General features: G+C 45.3%; 1 protein-coding gene across 6 annotated transcripts in view; it reads right to left on the reverse strand.

Moving 5' to 3' along the window:
- TTC7A (tetratricopeptide repeat domain 7A) overlaps positions 1-18,076 on the reverse strand; it is a 307,984-nt gene that overhangs the window by 255,689 nt on the left and 34,219 nt on the right. The gene's annotated exons all lie outside the window — the stretch shown is intronic.

Raw genomic sequence — 18,076 nt, forward strand, 5'->3', positions numbered from 1 at the left:
ACCATCTCTTCGGGGTGAAGCACCTCGGGACAATGAGTTTGCTGAGAGAAGATACTTCCTCCTCTTGTCTAGGGGGATGGGAGAAGGAGTGAAGAGAGTGGAAATTCCCCATGTGGGATAAAGAGACAGAGCTGTTAGTGGTGGGACATATAAACTAGAGGGACTTGGAGAGACACATACAGGAAGTTTTGGGCAGCAGCGGGAAAGGGATTGACCCACTAGGGTTAGATTAGGCAAGCTTGGAGAAGGTTCCATGTTTCAGAACTCAAACTACGTACTGCAACATAAGGACTCTAGACAGCCCCAGACTACTCTGAGCTCAGACCAAAGAATGCTCTGGAGTGATGAAGAAACTGGGGCAGGGAAATGTGTGTAATTTTTTGTTGTTGTCTAGATCTGCACATTTCACATGCTATTAAAGAAAACACAATAGTGTTTAAAGTCTGGTGCAAAGTTTGGCTCTGTGTTTAGCATTTATACCTCACCCCATGGCCCCTTGAAGAAGTAAAGCAGAAGGCTCACCTCTTTATGGGGAGGTCTGGGAGATGGCATGTTTAAACTATGGAGGGAGTATGAGGGTTCATTACTGGTTCTAGGGGATGGAGAGTGGGCCTTATGGTGGCAACTCTCAGGAGGGGGGGATAGATAGAAGATTGGCACCAGGAGAGTATGCTCAAAGGCCCTCAGACAGTGGCAGTGCTTGTACTGAATTCAGAGTCCAGAAGTTTAAAACACATGATCCACTAGCTAGCTCCCTTCAGAGCAGTCATGAATGGCAAGATGGGCACCGCTTGGCTAGGCCTCTGACACAGCACACACAATTTCTCACCCAAGGGGAAGAGGTAAGAGAAAACCATCCTCATGTAACAGATGTTAATCATGCCATTTCAGGTGCTAGTGGAAGACACTCGTAGACTGTGACAATGAAGGTGGTCCAAGAATTTATATAGCATAGAATTACAAGGCCTTGTTTTTCTACCACAGAAAAACAACGGTGGAAGAGAAATCAATTGGTCCTTAAACAAGAGCAAGCAGACTAAAAAGTCACTAAACAAGCTGTAGAAGAATAGTTTTTTCCCCCAGAAAAGTCTCCCACCATTCCTGTCACTGATTCAGCTCCACCAGAGGAGCCACAGTGAGAACTCCAGCGCAAACTGTGCACCAGCAGTCACTGGGGCACAAGCACAGGGATGTTTAGACCTCCTCTGGGCAGAGGTAGGGTGTGATAGGTTGGACCTCCCCTTCTGGGATGCCACCTGATGTACTGGGATTTCACTGAGCCTGCCTGCTCTACTAGCCTGGGCTCCCTCTCCCTGTTTTGCTGAACTAGGCTCTCCGGCCTCTGGCAGCACACACACAGGTAAGGACACACCAGCTGTAGAATCACACAGAGTCTGCAAACAGCTCTCTATAAGAAGACTCAACTAGGAAATTGCCCAGTACTCAATGTGCAGCTCTCCTCTGGAAAGTACATCCAAAATATTGTGTTGCGCTGTGGAGAAATCGATACAACATAACCTCATAAATTCGCCCCCTCCCTCAATGTGGAGGAAGATATGCACAGCTTCTTGCCCCTCTCCCTCAGTTATAAATTGCACAAACCGGGTTTAATAATAAACAAAAACCAGTTTATCAACTACAAAAGGTAGATTTTAAGTGATTATAACGGACAGCAAATAGAACAAAGCAGATTACCAAGCAAATAAAACAAAACATGCAAACTGAACTTAAGACCTTAAAGAGACTGGTGGCAGCGCTTTAGCATGGCTGTGTAGTTGCAGCACCAGCGCTGGAAGAGCTATTAAAAAAAACCCACCTCCATGAGGAGAACAGCTCCCAGCGCTGGTGCACTGTCTACACTGCCACTGTACAATGCTGAAACTTACAGCACTCGGGGGGGTGTTTTTTCACACCAAGTGAGAAAGTTGCAGCGCTGTAAAGTGCCAGTGTAGACAAGATCTTAGTCTGGACTCAGCCCCTGCCTTTCCCTCAGCTCAGTTCCTTTCTCTCTTCAGGTACTTTCAGCAGTCTTTCTTCTTCAGCAGGAAGGCAATGGAGCAGAGTCCTGTTTGCTTTACTCTCCAGCCTTAAATAAGATTTATATAAAACGGGAATCTTTTGTTTCCCAGTCTTGACCGTCCCCTCCTTTCAGTGGAAAATTGCTGGAAGTCCAAAATAGTGTTTAGTACCAGGTGACAGGACCACCTGACCTAGTAATGTCACAGCTAAGTCCCAAGATACCACTCAGGAAGGAGAGAGATTAGTATCTTCAGATCTTATTGTTTCTTCCTAATGGCCCAACAAGGCTGATGGCCTGTTATCTGGTGGGTGTCTCCCCAAATACACACACACACATTTATAATTGTTACACAGTCAATATACCTAACTTTAGATACAGAAATGATACATGCATACAAAATGGATAACAACGTTCAGTAAATCATAACCTTTCTCATAATACCTTAAAAGAACCATCTTACATAAGAACATTAGAATGGCCATACTGGGTCAGACCAAAGGTCCATCCAGTCCAGTATCCTGTCTGCCGACAGTGGCCAATGCCAGGTGCCCTAGAGGGAGTGAACCTAACCTATCTTGCATAAAATATATCTCAGTTATGCCATATACATATCATTAGCATATTTCCATAAATCATACGGGGTGTAATGTCAGATAGGAGATACACTGTTTAAACCGCAGCAGCCACTGAGCCCTCTCTATGCCAAACCCCATCCTGCCGCTATCACTGGTGGAGGTGAACTTTGGGCACTTCAGATATTTTTAGTTCGGGTCAACCTAAAAAACGAAAATGATACTGAAATCACATCCAGAATCTGTGCCGATTAGTTTGCTGTTGTCTTTCTGGATTTGTCCTCACCATGGAAAAATGTGTGGTTCTCACAGGGAGAGAGATATCTCATTGTAAAATACTAGTGAGGACAAAGCAGAGCAGTTTTATTTCAGTGCAGCTGATCAAGGTAAATACTAGACTCCTCCACCTCAAAGTGTTTACCTCATCTGATTACACTGAGATTACCGGGTGCCTTGTCTCCACGTGGATTTTACAACAAAATACCTGACTGAAGTTAGCGCTTTCATTTCAAAACACCCTCCAAACAACACCTTTTTCCTAGCAAAGACACAATCTATTTCCTTCACATTAGGGTTTAAAAAAAACAGGGGATCTCACAACCCAGCAAATTCTCATTTTATATCAGAGGACAGGGCTGATTTTATGGCTAGTGGCTCACTACACACCTTTTCTGGTGTTCCTTCTCATCCTCCAGATTAAAAATAGGGCTTCAATCCATTTCCTTTCTCTCCTCTATGGATCACTCTCTCCTTCCCAAGATCCCTCTCTAATCTCACACTCCTCAGTTCATTCTTTCCCCTGGCTAAGGCAGGAAATTAACATAATCCCACTTCTGCAGTGAGTGCATGCTCTAGAGGGAGAGGTTTCTGAAGTACTGGGGATGAGAGAGTATCACCTGACCTGATAAATTCTTCCTGCAGTGGAATTACAGGACTCTCACTCATGGAAGTTCCCTCAAATAATGTACCCCAGGTAGATGCCCATCCAACCTACACCTCGACCCATCCCAGCTGTGCGCATGGACTACAAAGTAGAAAGAGTGCCTAGACATGTGGGCCCAGATACTAAGCAACACCAGCTAAGGAGGATGCTGAGCAAAGACGGTATTTTATTTCAGTTTCCTCTCTTTGTGCTAACTAGTCAATAGCACAGTGGTTCTCCTCAAAGCCTGAGCATCTTGGAAAATACACACATACACAAAAGCTCTGTCCAGCCACTCACTAACACTCGTACCAACATCTCCTGTCACACTCACACTGGTGGCCAAAAGGCAATGCTTCAGTGGCCATGGTAGATAGGAAACAATGGGATTATGGATGCAGCAAATGAAGTTAAATGTCAGCATACCAATTCCTATCCTTCACACACCAATCAACTCACAATTAAGACAACTCCTAAAACCCTGGAACCAAGGTGTGCCAGAACTGTCTATCAATCCAATAATGGCGCTAAGGAACACTGACGTGCACAGAGTATGAAGCCTGGATGTTTCGGCATAATGGCTGTGTTGAACAGAATTAAAAGGAATTCAGTGTGATGGGCAGCACCTCACAGCTGATCAAGATGGAACACTTTCAGTTTTGCAGACTGTGCTCCCCATTCCTGAAACAAGTTACACTATAACTCTACATCTAGGGCAAAGAGCTGCAGATGTCACACTGTGCCAGTAAATTTGGGTACACAATGGCTCTGCTTAGAAGAAGGTGTTTCCAGTGTACGCTCTGCAGCCCAACTTATAAACTTGGCTTGGGGAAATCAGTGAACATTAAACAAGAGTGTTTTTGAGACTTGTTCTTTATGTCAATTTTTATTAGTCTTTATACATAAATATACAAAAGTCAGCAGAATACTATTTAGCACTTTATATTAAAACTCTGCAAAACTAACTAATCCTCTTTAGAGGAACATTAGAATTACCAACATTTTACAGATGGGGAAAATTGACAGAAAGGTCTCAAAATGATTCAGCTTCAGAGTTAAAATTAGAACCCAGGAGTTCAGCACCAAAATTAATCTGCTAGATCATACTGTCTCTGAAAATAAACTGCCTGATCCTCAGCAAGATAAATCAAAGATTGAGATTAGTTCTAGTGCTGTCTGGAACAAACCGTTCAGAATTCCAGCAAAAAATAACCCACACACTCTAGGCCAGGAGTCGGCAACCTGCAGCACATGAGCTGATTTACTGTGGCAGGCTGCTGCCGGCCTGGGGTCCCGGCTGCCGGCCCCACTGAGCCCACTGCCAGCCTGGATGGACGGAACGCCGGGCCGGCAGCGGGCTGAGTGAGGCCAGTGGCTAGGACCCCAGACCGGCAGCGGGCTGAGCAGCTCAGCCCGCTGCTAGCCTGGGGTCCCAGCTGCCTGCCCCCCTAAGCCCGCTGCCAGCCTGGGGTTCCATCCACCAGCCCCTGTAAATGTAAAATGTATTACTGGCATGTAAAACCTTACAGCAAATAAACGAAGACTTGGCACACCACTTCTGAAAGGTTGCTGACCCCTGCTCTAAGCAATGTTTGTCATCAGTCTTGACACTCCTTTTCCAAGCAGCTGAATACAGTGCTTTTGGCACTAAATGGAACAGAATGGAAAAAGAGACACATTTGGTGTCCATAGCTTATGAACATTCACTGCAACATCCATTCATATTTAGCATGCTTCTTCTGCAAACAAAGAAGCAGCTTATTCAAGCAGAGGTTCTCCACCACAACACTCCCAAAGCACTGGTTATTTGGGTCATTCATAAAGCTTACTGGAACATTTTGAAAGCATAAGATTATTTTTCCGGAGGAGTTCATAAGAGTTTCATCTGTTGTTATTTCTGGACCAACAGTCTTTTATAATCCTACAGTACTTTTTAATTTGATGGTCTCAAAGGTGAGGAGGTTAGTGGAGTTTAAAGCTTCAAACAACCCCCTGAAGTTGTTATTTCTCCTAAAAGGAGAGATGTAGCTAAGAGATTAAGTGACTTTCCCGAGGTTGCAGAGTTAATCAGGACCACTGGCTCTCAGTCTTGCATGCTTGACCCACTTGGCCACCCTTTTTCTAACAGGTTTGATTAGTTACTTTCACTGTTATTGCTCTTCTTGAACCTTGTAATGGACATTCTTATCTGCTCAGACTCCCAATTGTTGTCAGAGGAGCAGGTGACAGCAACGGCTAAGTCAGCTTTTTATCAACTCCCTGCATGGGCAATAGACTGCAACCATTTCTTCAGGATGTAATTATCATCCATGCCTTTGTCAACACTAGATTAGATACTGCAATACAGGCAAGTCTCATCTTATGTGGGGGTTCCGTTCCGCGCCTACTGCGTAAAGCGAATACCACATATAGTGAAACACTCATTGAGCTGAATGGTGGGCGGAATCGCCCGCACTACAGATGCAGTTTTTATATTGTTATTTTTCTTTTTTTCCCCTATTTTTGCCGACTGCACAAAGCTGAATTCGTGCATGTTAAATGCGCCTAAGATGTGACTTGCCTGTACACTCTCTATGGGGCTACGTATTCATTCCATCTGGACAATGATGTGCACAATTCAGCAGCCTGCTTATTAAATGAAGTTTCTTTTCATGGACATATTAAACCAGTGGTCTAGGACCTGCCCTGGCTGATTATAGGTTTCTGGGTAGATTTTAAGGTGCTGATTTTAATCTATAAACTCCTAAATGGCCTGAGACTATAAGGAATCTTTCTGTGACATACTGCCATAGTTGAAAAGTCAAGAAGACACCACAGGTAGAGTCCACCAGCATGCAGTCACCTAGCCACACCAGAAATGGGAAGGGGTGGTTCGCCCTCAGAGCCAAAAGCCTTTGGAACTTGCTTCCTTCTGGATCACAACAACAATTAACCTACCAAACATACCACAAGGACTATGTCTTCTCATTGGCCTACAGGGGGTTGAGAGAGGTTGAAGAGTGACTGGAGAGAGGTCAGGATCAGTGGTGATTTTTTTAGCAGGGATTATCAAACCGGTGTTCATGTAGCACTGCTGGTGTAGCACTGTGTTTGGGGAATTGCTGGGGCCCATTTAATTTGTGGTTTATAAATTTGTCAAGAGAGTCCTGAACTTGGGACAGATGGTCCATTGTTTACTATAGTGTGAAATTTGCATCAATTATGCTTTTCTATATACTTCTACATTTATTATTTTAATGAAAATATGCAAAGTGCAGACTTTTGGCTCAGACAAGACAGCAAAGATAGTGTACGTGATTACACTGAAATACATGCTTGTATGTATATTGCTTCCTTTGACTATTCACTAACATAGGAATTGCCACCCTGGATCAAACCACAACCCCCTGTTTGGTTGGGAAACTATACCTGAGATTACAATTCCAGTAGCCAGCAAGACTTCAACTTCACACATTGCAAGGAAGCTCAAAGCACACTACACTACTAAGAAAGAGTCTTCTTTGCCTCACATCTTTCTGCACTTTGATGACATTGCTATGTGCTGTTAACCCTCAATAGAAACACAGGAGAGAAAGTCATTCTTAGTATAAACGAACATACCCAATTAAATAAGAAGAATAAACCCACACAAAAGGAGCACATGGGGCAGGGACAGAGCAAGTTTTGAGTGCCCAGGGAATGCAAGGGTTGGCTAAATGACTGTTAAAGGTGACCTGCAAAAGGACTGTAGAAGAATTGGCCTTGTAAACATTTTTTGCTCTTTATAGTGTATAAAAGAAGGCTTAAAAGATGGAGTTTTTCCTATTTTTTTTAAAAACTGAGAAAGGTCAGTCATGTCAAATCTAGTCTCCCCAGGTTTTGCTGGTGGTCATTGTGGGGGTGTTGTTGGAAGCGGGGGAGGTTCAGTAGATGCAAACTGTGACCCTTCAGACCTCAGCTGAATGGGAAGAGGTGTTGAATCTAGGAGCTCATCCACACTTAATAAGCATTGCCACTTTAACTAGGATGGAGGCTGGAAGAACTGATTAAGAGAGCTTTAAATTAGGAATTTGGGGGGATAGTTGGGAGATGTCCAAGTAATCTCCACACACAATTTTAACACAGAGAGGGAAGAAAACGAAGTAAGAAAGGATATAACCATGGGTAGGAGAATGGACATAAGGAGGAAGGGTAGTGCAGATACCAGTCTAATAGGTGATACTGGCAATAGAATGTCTGTGCCTAATCGGGTAAAGAATGTGAGCGAAGCCAAACAGCAAAAATTAAGATGTTTGTACACCAACGTGAGGAGCTTAGATAACATAATGGAGGAACTAGAGTTACGGGTGCAGGAAGTGAAACCAGATATTAGAGGGATAACAGAAACATGGTGGAATAGTAGTCATGACTGGAGTACAGGTATTGAAGGCTATGTGTTGTTTAGGAAAGACGGAAATAAAGGCAAATGTGGTGGAGTAGCATTGTATATCAATGATGAGGTAGACTGTAAAGACATAAGAAGTGATGGAATGGATAACACGAGTCTGTCTGGGCAAAAATCACATTGGAGAAGAAAGCTACTAGAGCCTCCACTGGGATAGTGCTTGGGGTATACTACAGAACACCAGGATCTGATTTGGATATGGATAGAGACCTCTTTAATTTTTTAATGAAGTAAATACTAATGGGAATTTTGTATAGATACAGATATAGACTGGAGGACAAGAGCTAGTAACAATAATAGGGCTCAGATTTTCCTGGATGCGATAGCTGATGGATTCCTTCACCAAGTAGTTGCTGAATCAACAAGAGGGGATGCCATCTTAGATTTGGTTTTGGTAAGTAGGGAGGACCTCATAGAAGAAATGGTTGTAGGCGACAACCTTGGTTCAAGTGATCATGAGCTAATTCAGTTCAAACTAAATGGAAGGATAAACAAAAATAGATCTGTGACTAAGGTTTTTTATTTCTTTTGATACTAAACGGAGTGCTTATGGTTTTCCATTCCATCTTTCCTTTTAACGCAAATCTTATGCTGTTCTCCTCTTAGCCCTGTGCCCTACATAATTCCCATGACTCAATTTCAGGGTAACTAGTTTAGATAATACCAAAACACTTCTTGTGAGCATTATAAAAATCTAAACTATACTTACATACAGCACAAGGAACTCAGTCATGTCAATCACAGGTTGTTAGTATTTTCTTAATAAGAATTTAGTGCTGATCTTAGGAAATTAAACATTTGCATGTATTCAAACAAGATGCAATGGATCTGACAAGACAGACCTTCTCCCCACATTTTTTTTAGGCAGCTTTGATGCAGGAGTAGGAGGGAGGAAATCTGAGTGCTTAAGTCATAACAGTATCCTGTCAGCCTTCCATAACAACATACCCTCATTTGGACTAGTTTAAAAAAAGGGGGTGGGGGGATTTTTGCAAACAGTTCTGCAAAATCCACACTCATCCCCCCCCTTCTCTCCCTTCATAGAAAACTTGATGGAAAATTTAATCAGAATTTCAAAATTTGAAAATTTCAGCTGGTTAAAAAATGTATTTTTCAAAATACTGATGCAAAAAAGGCTTTTTTGTTGAAATTTTAAACTTTCAACTAATATTTTTTAATAGTTCTACTGACAGCCTTTTAGGGGACACAGATAGACTGGTTTGAGAAACTTCTCAAATATTTGGCTGAAACAGACTTTCACTAGATCGTAACAGTCACAGAGAACAAAGAGCAACTGGATCACAAATTCCTCTTCCCACCCTCTTATAAATACAAGACTTAGGACCTCAGTGGACAACACACCAGACTATGAACCTCTACGCTTGATCTTCTCCAGAATAGCAAGAACCAGAAATTCTTCAGAGTCAAGTTGTAACTATCTTCCTTTCCCTACAATGTTACAAACATAAGGCCGGAAGATCTATTCTGTTACACTGACCTAACTCAGTTGAAGGCAACAGTATAAAACCAGTTTAAGTAGGAAATCAAGCACCCACTGAATTACATGGCAAGGAAAATCCAACCTTCCATTCATGCTTTAATTACACCACAGTAAATCCTTCCTGCCTCTGTGGACAGCAGCCTTGATGTGGTGAAGCGACTTGAGTGTTCCCACGATCATGAGAGTGATGCTGTCAGGAGTCTTGCACAGAGGAGAAGGAGGGTGGGTCATGGAATGGACATAAGCATCAAATCTTGATGAACAACAGTTACGAAAGGTGAGTAACTGTTTTTTTCTTCTTCGAGTGCTTACTCAAGTCCATTCCATTGTAGATGACTCCCAAGCAGTACCTTCAGAGGTGGGTGGGAGTTCATGGACGTGTCGACTGCAACACAGCTCTGCCAAATCCAGCATCATCCCGGGCTTGCTGGGTGATGGCATAATATGTAATGAAGATGTGTACCGACGACCACATCATGGCCCCACAGATATCCTGGATGGGGTCATGGACCAGAAAAGCAGCCAACAATGCCTGAGCCCTCATGGAGCGCATAGTTACTCTTGGTGGAGGCACCACCCATGCCAATTCATAACAGGTATGGACGCAGATCATGATCTAGGACAAAATCCTGTGAGCCGACACTGGGAAGTCCTTCATTCTGTCAGCCTCTGCAATAAAAAACTGAGTTGATCTGTACACTCAAGGTAGAAAGTCAGGGCATGCTTGATGTCTAGGGTGAATAGACGCCTTTCCTCGTTGGACACGTGGGGCTTCAGACAGAAATATGGGAGGAAGATGTCCTGGTTGACATGGAAGTGAGACACCACCTTTGGCAGGAAGGCAGGATAGGGACACAGTTGGACTTTATCCTTGTAAAACACAGTGCATGGGAGCTTCAATATAAAACCTTTAATCTCAGAGACTCACCTCGCTGAGGTAATAGCTACAATGAATGCGACCTTTCATGACAGGTGTGAGAGAGAACAAGAGGCTAGAAGCTTGAAAGGAGGACCAGTGAGCCTGGAGAGGACCAGGCTTGAGATCCCACTGGGGAACCAGATCCCAGACCAGAGGAAACAGCCTCTTGAGGCCCTTCAGGAACCTGATAGTCATTTCATGTGAGAATACCAACCTACCCTGGACGTGAGGGTGGAAGACTGCTATGGCCACCAAGTGCACCTTGATTGATCAAAAGGCAAGGCCCAGTGCTTTAAATGCCGGAGGCAATCCAGGATGGACTGCAGAGATGCACTGTTCGAGAGATATTCCACTCCGATGCCCAGCAAGAGAAGCGCTTCCACTTTGAGAGGTAGGTAGCCATAGTGGAGTATTTTCTGCTTTCCAAAAGAACCTGTTGGACCTGACTGAAGCAGGCCTGCTCCTCAGAGTTCAGCCACCCAGCATCCACACTGTAAGGTGGAGAGAAGCAAGGTTCGAGTGCAGCAGCCACTCGTGATCCTGAGAGAGCATGTCCAGGTGGTTGGGAAAAGCCCACGGAGCTGCTACTGCCAAGTCTATGAGCGTTCCGAACCAATGCTGGCAAGGCCAAGCCGGCGAGATCATAATGACTCGCACTTTGCCCTTCTTGATCTTGAAAAGGACCCTGTTGATCAGTGGGACTGGTGGGAAGGCATACATCAGAGTGCCTGACCACACCAGCTGAGGTCGGACGTGGACGACACCAGAGATACTGTGGGCCGTGAAGTCGCAACGGAACACCTTCCGTCACTGAATCTGGGTTGGACCACCATTGGAGGGAGGTGAGTATCCAAGGAGGGATTGTGAGGAGCCTGTTTGGGGAACAGACCAACAATAGCTACGTCTGAAGAGAACTCACCCACAGTCTTGTGTGCTGGACGACATAGGTACACGCAGCCATGTGACCTAAGAGTCTGAGTCTGTGGTAAGTGGGTGTGCAATGATTTGGGCCATCAGATCTGACATTGCCCTGAACCTGGCTTATGGTAAAAATGCTCTGGCTTGGGTGGAGTTGAAGACAGCTCCTATGAACTCTATCCTCTGAACAGGGACCAATGTCGATTTTTGTTCATTTATCAACAGGCCCAGAGCTTGACAAGTGGCTTGCAACACCTTGACACTGCACTGCACCTGTCCTTTAGAGCAGCCCTTTTGGGAGCCAGTTGTCGAGGCAAGGAAAGATCTGGATTCCCTGATGCCTGAGGCAGGCTATTACTACTGCCACGCACATCATAAGCATTCTTGGAACAGTTGCTAGGCCAAACAGGAGCACCGTGAATTGGTAGTATATCTGAGCAGCCACATTGTAGAAATCTTCTGTGGCTGGGAAATACCTAATTATGAAAGTAAGCGTCCTTCAGATCCAGGGCAGCATACTAGTCTCCAGGAACCAAGGAGGGAATGATGGAGGCCAGGGAGACTGTGCAGAACGTCAACTTCTTGAGGTATTTGTTGAGGTCTCGCAGGTCTAGGAATGGGCATAGAACCCCTTTGGCCTTTGAAATGAGAAAATACCGGGAGTAAAATCCTTTCCTTCTTTGTTCCGCAGGAACTTCCTCTATGTCCCCCAGCTGCAGGAGAGTTTGCACCTCCTGGGTAAGCAATTGCTCATGAGAAGGGTCGCTGAGGAGGGATAGAGAAATTGGAAGGTATACCCCACTGCCACCATACTGAAGACCCAACAGTCTATAGTTATGGCGGTCCAAATGGGGAGGTAGGAAAATAAAAGGTGAGACAGACCCTGATTGCAGGCTGGGAGATGAGCCCTCAAGCGTCCCCTCAAAATGATTGCCTGTTATTAAGAGGGGCACAGCTCGAGCCTGAATGAGCCTGCACTGCTGGTGGTTGGCCTTGGCAACGCCTATATCCCTGGTTCTTCCTATGGGAGAGTTCCGCTCTGACCTGGCTTGTGAAACTCTGCATTTGCTGAGGCTTAACTCTCTTCCTAGCATGGGCTGGGGTGTACAGACACAGCGAGGGAAGAGTGGCCCTGGGGTCTTTCAGGCCATGTAATCTGCTGTCCGTTTGTTCAGCAAACAGGGCCAAGCTGTCGAACGGAAGGTCCTGGATGAACTGTTGGCCTTCCACCAACAAGCCAGACGACTGCAACCACGATGCCCACCTCACTGACACCGCCGATGCCATTGCCCTGGCTGCAGAACCTGCCACATCTGAGGCAGCCTGGAGGTAGGCCCTTGTAATTACCCTACCCTCATCTAGTACGGCATTGAACTCCTGCTTAGCATCCTGCAGGAGTGAGTCAGCAAACTTGGCCATGGATTTACATACATTAAAGTGATACCTGCTGAGCAGGGCCTGATGATTTGCGATGTAAAGCTGTAGGCTGGCTGTAGAGTAAATTTTCCTGCCATACAGATCAAGTCAAGTCATTTTGCATCTTTACTCTTAGGGATCGAGCTGGTTTGCCCCTGCCTGTTGCGCTTGTTGGCATCTGCGACTACTAGTGACCCGGGGGAGGGAACTTGAAGTACACAAACCCTTTTACAGGAACGTAATATTTGCGCTCTGCCCTCTTAGAAATAGGGGGCAGGGATGAAGGGGTCTGCCACGGGGCTTTTACAATTTTGACCGTCTCGTTGTGTATGGGCAGGGCCACCCTTGCTGGGGAGGCTGCGGCCAACATGTCAAATAGGAAGTCCACCGGTCCAGACATCTCCACCTGCAATCCCAGGTTCACCGCCACCCGTTTAAGCAGCTCCTGGTGGTCTTTAAGTCATCCTGAGGCAAAGCCTGTGAAGGGCTTGCTACTGTGTCATCAGGTGATGAGGAGGAGGCGGCCAGCCCAGGATGAGGGATAGGTTCCACGTCTCCTGCCTGGGGAACCCATGCACTGGAAGAAGTGGCTTCTGGGCCTCTTGGACGGATCGACATCCGAGCCAGGGGCAGGCAAGACAATGAGGGTGAAAGTCTTTCCGATGCCCCTAAGACTGAGCACTGGGCCTGAGGTACCTCGACTTGGGGACATGCCCATGGGTCATAAATTTGCCAGGGCCCCAGCCACTGACCCTGTGGCCACATACTTATAGATTGGCCCTGGAGAAAACCTGATGATTGTGCAGGTGTTGGTTGGTCCCTGGGGGCCATCAATTCCTCACTCTCAGAGCCCAAGGAGGAATGATCTTCCTCTAGTGACCACGTCGGCACCACCATAGGGTAAGCTTCCCCATTATATTTGGAGATCTCATGTCTGCCATTCGGGGAGCGGTACAGGGCACCTGCTGAGCCATGCCGTGTTTCCATCAACCGACGGTGCTGCCCATGGGCCCGGTAATAATCCAGAGAATAATGCCATCCACTTAGAGGACAGTTTGCAGACTCCAGTGACCAGGACCAGGAGCGTGGGAATTCTCTGTGACGCTCCAGTGACCAGCAATAGGGCTCCAGTGATCAGCAACAATGCAGCGGGGGTGACTTTTGCAGAGGTGCCATGAAGGTTTTCCCCTAGAAATGGTTGGGAGGGAGGGGTCCTTGGGCCTCTCTTCCCAAGTAGTAGGCAGAACCAGGAGGGAGAAGATGTCTTTTGCCACTTGAAAGGCTTTCGGGGTGAACGGAACTGGGTGGTACCGTGTGCTTTTACCACTCCCTGAAGTAGGAGACAGGTCATGGAATGGACTAGGCCCAACAGGCGAGGTTGCCGCCTGGCTGTGCTCCGGTGACGACGAGACAGTCACAGCTGATCTAGGCCCATCTTCTCTCTTATCCTTGCCCTTATGGGTCCCCAGGGAGTGCCCTCTTCCAGCATGCTTTCTGTGTCTTTTGGCCAGCACCGATTGCATGGATCAGCACCAGGAGGTATTCGGGGCCGGGGTTACACTTTTTGTCGTGTTGAAGTACTCAGTACCGAGTCCCAATGTGCCAGCTCCAACGCTGGTGCAAGTGCTGACTCCATGAGAAGCATGCAAAGCCTAACTTCTCACTCCTTCTTGGTCCAGGGCTTGAATCCCTTGAAAATGTGACACTTCTCGCCAATGTGGGACTCACCTAGACACTCCAAACAGTAAAGACATGGATCGCTGATTGGCATGGACTTCTTACAGCAATCACTCGGACTATTTAAAACTAGAATAAACAGTTCCTAATACTTTTTAGTAAACTACCACTAAATACAAATATTTACAGAAGAAAAAGTTCAAAGAACCACTGAATGAGAACCACTTGCTAGAGCAACAGGAACATTCCAGCCCCAACACTAGCAGTAAGAAGGAACTGAGGAGGGAGGAGGCTGGCAGCGCCCCTTATACCGATGCATATGTGCGCCACTCCAATGGGCGCCAGAGCCAGTCCACTATGGATACCACCGAGGAAAAAATTTCCAGCACCTACAACAGAATGGACATGAGCAAGCACTCGAAAAAGAAACTGAAGATCTCCACCAGCAGGCTCTGAACCATCAGGATCCTGTTCCCACAATCAAGATCAACTAAGAGACCCTGGAGAACATTGACCACTTCCCCAACCTTGATAGTTATCTGTCACAGAAAGCCAACATTGACGAGGAGATTCAACACCACCTCCAATGTGCCAGTGCAGCTTTCAGACACTTGAGAAAATATATCTTAGAAGATTGTGACATCAAGAACCAAACCAAGGTTCTTGTGTATAGGCCATCGTTATCCTCACTCTCCTATACGGTACTGAAACCTGGGTCATGTTCAGTAGACACCTCTAGGCTGTTGAACGATACCATCAACTATGCCTCCCCAAGATCTTATGAATTAAGTGGGATGATCGATGGACCAACATCAGCTTTCTGTACCAAGCCAAGACCTCCAACACCAAAGCTATAATCATCTGCCACCAAATCCGCTGGGCTGGTCAAGTTCTTCACATGCCAGACAATCGACTCCCAAAGCAGGTCATGTTCTCATAACTGAGTCAAGGCTAACGAATGAGGGGAGGGAAAAGAAAGCACTTCAAAGACAAACTCAACGTCAACATGAAGATGTGTAACATCGACATAAACTTACGGGAAACCCAAGCCCTCAACCAACTAAAATGGAGAAGGACCATGTGGCAAGGATCCCAGCATTCTGAGACCTAACGAAGACAACGGGAAACAGAGAAACGGAAAACGAGGAAAAAACATGATGCAGACTGACTCAACAATCCACATCCGCCCCTTCCACTGGAAAACATCTGTCCCAACTGTGATAAGATCTGTGGCTCTCAAATTGGTCTTATCAGCCACCTGCGGATCCACCAGCAATAACTGCTATCATTTCCTAGAAGACTATCATCCTCGAACTTCGAGAGATCACCAACTACTACTACTTTTCCTCCTCAAGGCAACCCACCTTGTCAAGGCTGATTCCCCACTCTGGCACGTCGAGTGCAGAAGGCGGGGGTCTGCAAGGATTTTTAAAAATTAATACTGGCCACTCCAGGCTTGTATTACACTCCCAAGGTTACAGCTTTTTTCTGACCTTGGCTTAGTAAACGCTGCCACCACCCAAATGCAAAACCCCTTTTTGGAACCCAGGAATTCCTTTCTGTGGAGTACCCTCGAGCCCTTTCACTGCCTCCTCTCCGGGGAAGAGCTGAGAAAGAAAACAAAGGAAATTGCTGTTGCCACCAGCAAATTAGACAACATGCACAAACCTCTTAGGACATCAAAAATCCAATCCTGTTCTTAAAAAAGGTAAACGTTATTAAAAACAAAAAGAAAGAAAATACATCTGGAACTTAGGCTTTTGCTAGATTTAAAACCACTTACAAAATTTAAACATCAAGAATAACCTTCTTGAGGTCCAGCTTAAAGGTTACAAGCAAAACAAAAAAGCATTTGGGGTTAGCACAAGCCAATAAAAAATAAAAGAAATAACCCTAATCACGTCTTCCTAGACCTTCCTGATCTACTTAAACATTTGGGGGTTCCAAATAAGTAGTTCTAGGTATGATCTGATTATCATGATCCTACCTGGCTTAAAGCTTCTCATAGCATAACTGCTCCCTGTTCCCCTCTTCCCTAGAGAACCACAACAGAAACAAGGGGCAATTTTTTCCCCCATTTTAAAAAGTTCTAGCCAACTTATTGGTTCTTTTTGTTCAGGTGCCCCACTCCCTTTCATTTACCTGGCGGACTTTTTTAACCCTTTACAGGTAAAGCAAGCAGAGATGGGGAGGGATAGCTTAGTGGCTTGAGCATTGGCCTACTAAACCCAAGGTGGTGAGCTCAATCCTTGAGAGGGCCGTTAGGGAACTGGGGTAAAAATCTGTCTGAGAATTGGCCCTGCTTTGAGCAAGGGGTTGGACTAGATGACCTCCTGAGATCCCTTCCAACCCTGATAGTCTATGATTCTAGAACATCCACCAAGAGAGACTTACAGCTAACTGTCTGTCTGGGTGCCCATAAAAGAAAGCTATCCTCCCCTCTCCCTGCTTCATTTATCACACCTGTCTACCATCCACCCAGAGTGCCCCTTCTCATTTACACATACTCACCACCTGAAACCCATGAACTACACTAGGGTTGATGGGGAACTGTTTTGCAGTCTCACAAAACTTTTTGTGCTTGAAACAAGAATTTCTGACATCAGGATGAAAGTGAGACATTTTTAAGTTTTTTGTGAAAAGCCAAAGAGATTCCCACCCACCTGTCAACAGCCTAGGGGTTGGGGCACTCATCTGGGTAGTAGGAAATGCAGGTTCAAATCCCTGCTCTGCCTAATTCAGACTCAAGACCTGAGTCTCCTATATCCCAGGTGAGCACCCCATCCTCTAAGCTATTCTGGGAGGTGTCTCTTTCTCTCTTACTGTAGGTTTGAGCAGAAGTTCTACTCCAAACCTGGAAACCTCTTCCAACAAAAGTTCTGTCAGAACTGGAACCCTCCCGTGAAAAGTTTAGACTTTCCTGATGAAAAACCATTTCACTGAAAAATTCCCAACTAGTTGTAATTCTCATGTCCTGTAATTCTCCCCCAACCATACTCCTCATTCTTTTAGTTACCCCAGGTGGACATCCACCAGCCAGATTCAAAACTTATTTTATTAGAAGTCCATAAACACTTAAGTAAAGTCTGTTAAGGCCTAAAATGTACACAGAAAGGAGAAATTTGCAGATGGTACTTCAAACATCCATTTTGTAAGAAGGTGGTTGGTACATGAACCTATAAAGTTTGGGAATTGCTGATTTAGACTCCAGATTGTCCAGATTTGGTCCCTTGTAGGGACAACCTATACCTATGAACTTTGCTTCAGCCCATATCTAAGCAGGACATTTTAACGGGGTCCATAATATGTCAGCTACTCTAACACCGTTCCTTTAAAACAAACACCACTTCTAGTCCAACTGAGTTAAGGTTGTGACCCTATATTTCTCCTCAAAGGCCTCTAATTACAGCTTTCAAATGTCTAATGATTAAATTAACTTTTTTTTTTTACTATAAAAATATTTTTATAAACTTTTTGCAATCTCACATCATAATTGATCACACATACAGATCTCTGGGCCAAGCCCTTCAGCATGGATGCTTTGCATCATGCAACCAACATAATCTGGCCCTAAAAGTGGTTTAGCAAGCCCAAGCCTAATGGTGATTCAGCAGTGGCAGCGAGGCTCATAGGCGTGATTATGCAACAGGTCCTTATAGTTGCAGCAGAGTAAAGAAGATGGCAGGATGTCCATGTACTATGTTGATC

Source organism: Gopherus flavomarginatus, chromosome 4 (genome assembly GCF_025201925.1).
Source record: "Gopherus flavomarginatus isolate rGopFla2 chromosome 4, rGopFla2.mat.asm, whole genome shotgun sequence".
Taxonomy (NCBI): domain Eukaryota; kingdom Metazoa; phylum Chordata; order Testudines; family Testudinidae; genus Gopherus; species Gopherus flavomarginatus.